The sequence below is a fragment of the Hipposideros armiger genome, unplaced genomic scaffold, assembly GCF_001890085.2.
Source record: "Hipposideros armiger isolate ML-2016 unplaced genomic scaffold, ASM189008v1 scaffold_810, whole genome shotgun sequence".
In the NCBI taxonomy this organism is placed as follows: Eukaryota; Metazoa; Chordata; class Mammalia; order Chiroptera; family Hipposideridae; genus Hipposideros; species Hipposideros armiger.
Genome location: NW_017732160.1, coordinates 714,610 through 720,235, shown reverse-complemented (window position 1 = coordinate 720,235; position 5,626 = coordinate 714,610).

Below are 5,626 nucleotides of genomic sequence, written 5' to 3'. Positions count from 1 at the left end.
AAATTCATCCTTTCCAGGGAACAAGAAGGTAGACCATCCTGCTTCACTGATGCTGGCAGTCTTTTAAAAAGTGTTGGATTTTGTTCTGGCACACAGGAAAGTGATTTTAGGTGGGCATGATTCCTTTGAGGCTTACTTTTAAGTTTTGTTATGGCAGCTCCAGAACTGCTTTTTCTATGGAGCTAACTTAGTTCTCCTACTTAATGTGACCTTTCTAAGAACTCTACTCTTTGTCTTGCATATTTTAAAGACTCCACTCTGGTTGGTTGGGATAAAACTATCTCTACTTATGTTTGAACTCTGAGAATTGTTTCATCAACTGCTTTCTCATTATCTTTCAGTGGCTCTTTTCCCAGACTCAGGGACATTTTTTCCCCCTCACAAATGGGCAGATCAGCCAAAGCCTGAAGGAGGTCCTCCTGCAGAGTCCCAAGCTTTTCCCTGTTTATTTCCACTACTCCACTACTCTGTTCTGTAAAATCTCATTCTTGACCTCCTTGAGCTCTGATAATTGTCTTCTCAACTCACTGCCCCCACTCCAGGCTTTATTTCAGTTTCCTGTGCTATGGCCTGAAACCTGGCTCCAGGTAGTAAGCTGGGGCAATCTTAAAGCTTACCTTATTTGTTTCATCTTTCAGGAATCCCAATCTGTGCTGCTTATTGTCTTCTGTCTGTAAGTTGTTAATATACGTTTTCTTCTAAATTTTAGTTTTCTAGTCATTTATGGTGAGGTGGAGAAAGTGGAAATGTTTTTATTCTCTATTAGAGCTTCTGTTCCAATACCAGCAACTTGTGACAGTTTTCTTCTGTATTCTAATCATGTTACTGAAGAGTCATGTGGCTCTACTCAATCTCTTTTGTGAAATGCTGATCTTCATTTGTTCATGGCATGCTCTGACTAACTGCAACGAAGTCCCTTCATTTCTAGATGACGCCTTTACTTAAGTGTAAACTGGTAAGAGGAACTATTGGGGAGGGGAGGGTGGGGGAATGTCAAGAAAATTGAAGTTCATGGACATCTGTTTGATGAGATATGATGATGAGACATACATTTTGTTTCATACTACTTCCCACAATGCACATATACAGAGTCACCTTACACACAAACACACCCTTGGTACACACATGTGCTATACAGCTATAGAACCACAGCTGCAAAAGTAGCTTTCAAATAATTTGTTTCTTTCTTTCCCATATGTACCCTTACTTCTAAAATTTATCCCCCTTAACTCTTATCTGGTTAGAGAAAAAGATCTCTTCCAGCCTACTATTAAACCTTGGAAATGCTGTCATTTTCCAAGTGTCACAGTCCTCATTTCTCCTACCAGCAGCCTGTGCCCTCACCCTTCTTCCTGCCAAGAAAACACATTTGAGGTAATATGCAGAATTTGTCAGAGTCTTCTTTAGGAACTTGTATTTAAAGTGCATAACTCTCGTGGAATGGAGGTTGTGTCTGCTTCTAGTATAGTCCTACAATTTGGTAAAACAATACTTTTTCTGCCATGATTTTATGTATCTGTTCAAATAGGTTGGCCCTATTTACTCACTTTTGGACTAAAAATTAACTTGAATTTTTGCTTTTATTTCTGACAAATTTGCTCACTTTGTAAAGAAATGTTATAGAGCTATTCTTCAAGATACTGAAATGACTTGCACACGAGCTTACTAAACACATACTGCTTAATATTGGTAGAAACTGAAAGAATCCAGAAAAGTAGGTAAGGGCAAATGCTATTTTTTAAAAAACCTGACAAAATCTTAGGTAAAGAAAAAAAGCACACTGACATTCCTGAGAATAATTCTACTACAGTTGATCAAATATGTGCTTTATACATTTTCAGACAGAGTAGTAATCATTAGAAGTGGGATTGACTTTAATAGTATAATTCAAGCTATCTCAAATCAATTTTCTTTAAAAAAAAGTATGTTAAATTGGTAAGCAAAGAAAATATTATAAATGTAACATCTATATTTGAATTAGCAAGTGATAAAGTCATGATACTCTTGTGGAAAATAAGAAAATATGGATTTTAAAATAACATGAAAAAACTCATAATGGTTTAAATGACTACACCCAAAATTTAGTGATTAATGAGTGAATGTAAATTTAGAAGAAGGTTGAAAATGGTATACTATAGCTTTCTGTACTGGGCTTTGACTTATCAGTGGATTAGATAAATACAATGGTTACATACTTGCTAAATTTCTAGATAAAAACTTGGAAGATAATATTATAGTTAATATTTTTTCATGTCAGAATTATGGTCTATGAAGACCTGGCAAGCTGGAACAATTGACTGCAAAATACAATACTAAGCACTAAAAGTGGCAGATATCGCTATATAACAACACACATACTCAAAAATATTTTAACTTTGGAGTTTTAGGTGACTATTAATTCAATATTAGACAATAGTGTATTGAGGGTATTATTTGTTTTGATAGATGTATGGCATTAACAATGTACAATCTCTAAGAGCATGTGAGATGACTTTGTCATTAATATTACCATAAAATATCATGCTTACTTAAACAATACTATATTATATTAATTTTTCTAATTATATATATCTTAAAAACTTATGATGGCTTGAGTTTGTAAAATAAAAAATCAGAAAAAAAGAAGCAAGTTCAGAGCTTATTACCAATAATTTATCCTTTATCCCCCATATACGTATTTGCTAAAAATGCCAAAGGCCCTAGTTTGTCTGTTTTAAATTCACATAAAAAAAATAAAATCAGTCCCCAAATTTCCTGTTTCTTCTGTGAGCTCTAAAAATTAGGAAAACTAGCCAGGCCTTCCACTGTGCATACTGTATGAAATTTATAGAACAACTTCTTTTTTTTTTGTCATGTTATACTCATTTACCATTTACTTACTGAATTAGACAATAAGTATAGAGTTGGAAAACACGATTAGGACAATTCATTCATATAGCTCTGTAACGATGTTTGACATCCCACACTCTTCACAACAAAACCTCACTAGAGGAAAAAAAAAAAAAAGGTAATACTTTATAGCATTTTAAGTCTATTGCCTGATATTTTTTATCTGTTCTTTAATTTATTTTATGCCTTGAATATGAAATTAAATATTACTTTCCTTAACTTTTATATACATTATAAATATTGTAAAATAGATACGTGAAAAATTTATTATACATCTCATATTTCTTTGTTCTACACCATCATCAGCCACTCCCACTCACATCTAAAAGTCATCTAAAATTATGTTAAAAATGTCTATGCAATTCTATAATAGAAAACATCACGTATGAAATGGCCCTTCATATACCAACACTCAGTATTCAAAAGCAAAACTACAACTAAGAAGGGTGCTTAAAAAAAAAATCTGTGGAAAAAAAAAAGAGAGCATTATTATGGACTGACTGATTGGTTACCAGGGTCACAGTCCTGATTTTTAGAAAAGTCTTATAGTTCCAAGAATGGCATCCAGATGCTTTCCTAGGTATGGGTGTCATTATTTTTAGCAAAAGAAACCTTTTCACCCTTAGTCACGTCAAAGCACAAAGAATTCCATAAATCAGTGCCAGGCTTGTTTTTATTCCCAAATACCTGACTACATATATATTTATGTCCTGTAAATTTTATTGCCTTGTTTTCAGCAAGGATTTAGAAGATTAAAATGGACTTTTAAAATACAAATGTATTTTTTTTAGCATTCTTTCCTGCTTTTCTCTACATCCCCAAATTTCTTTTAGTTTGGACAATGAAATTGGACTAGTCAGTTTAATTTTTATTGCTAGTCTGTTTCACTTCTTAGATTCCAGGGAACAAAACTAAGGCTCAACATTTCGAGTGAAAACATTGGAAAAAATTCCTAAAGCCAGACTCTAAACAAGCACATACAAAGAAACATTTTTATTTATCACAAGCTTTATAAATTTAAAAAAGACTATCTTTGCCTTAACTCTGAAAGCATGCCCCTTTTGTCATTCTGAAATAGAGAAATATTTGAAATTCCCCAGTAATCTCGGGCTCAGAAATGGAAACATTTGGTTGTATTTGCTTCCCAAGCACACAGGGCCTGTCTGCTTTTGGTTCTGCGTAATTAGAATGTACAGATTTGACATCAAATGTGCTGTATTGTAGTTACAATGTAAAGAACTCAGAACAAATGTGCAAAAGGTTGGATGCAATTTAGAGTATAGTGTTCTAGAAGTGGAGAGAGGAAGAATGAATAAGCCAAGTGAAACCCCTTGTGTGTCTATACAATAGACCAACTTTTAGGACTCGGCAGTTATCTTACTCTGACCAATATAGAAGCCCTGGCTATGTGAATCAGATCCCAAACTCCATGCTAATGGTAATTGCTCACTCTGTTCCCAGATCAAATTAGCTGGATGACATCCAAATTTGCATTCGACTACGTCCTGTCTATTCACACAAACCCACTATTCAGATTAAATTGACTGGCTCTGAATTAATTGATCAATAGAACTGAATGAACTGACCAGACCATTTAGATCTATATTAAGAGAATCTAAAGAACAAATAAACAAACATTTGAGGAGAAAAAAACTGAAGCTTTCTAAATAACTAGCTTATGTTCTAATTTATCCATGACCTCGAAGTTCTTCATTACATGTACAAATTACAGCTTTCTGTATAAGGCTGTAGGTTTCCAAAACCTAGCCTAAAATCCTGTTTAGAAACAGATGAGAGTGATAAAGGAAGGAAAATCTAGTTTAAAAATATTTGTGACCTATTAAAGAGTTTAATATCTCACTTCACAGTACCTACTACCATGTTTGAGACTATTCTCCAAGTCAAGTTTCTTAAGCAAGGTCCTTTTTTTACTGAAGGTTTTTTACTAACGGCTTGCCTCTGTAAGTGAAAGGACCATGAAAGAAAAATCCTTTATGGTGATATTTCAGGAGATGATATGAGTCAGATAAGTGTGGGAACTAATATTAAGAATAAAAATTATGACCTCTTTCAACCAAGCACCACATGGTAGAATATTTATCTTCCTAAGATATTCCTTTTGTTCTTTAGACTACACACCATTTCATTATCCAAATTAAGAGTCTTGTTTATATATCAGTTGTTTTTTTTCCAGCCCACACATATCACATGTATATGGGTGTGCCACCGTCAGAGTACTTTCTAATTCCATGTGATAACTGTGAGAATGTCATTCTTATGGAAGCCGGTGATCACTTTCCTGATACAGATGAACCATACAGGAGTAGAGGGCATTTTCTGTAAATTTTCAATATTATGTGTTTGTAGACTGAGCAATATAAAGGAAAAGCAAACAAAGTGGATCCTTAATTTTAACTTTAAAACTTAAAAATACCAAGGCAATTATCTTTAGATGACTATGTGTAAGTGGACATAGAAAGGATTTCAAAGAGGGAAAATAATCAGAAAGTAAATTAAGGGGAATTTGAAAACATGGAAGAAGAAAGTATTGTGGAGAACCAGAGCAATCATGGGAAAACATGTGAGCATGACACAAAAATTATGTCTGATACAGTATCAGCATTGGAAGCAAGGCTAAAGCTAAAGCACAAATTTAAACACTGTTACCTCAACCAGGACCCTATCCTCTTTCTGACTTTGCCTCCTCATTTATTGTCTATTTTAAAGAAGAATTTCT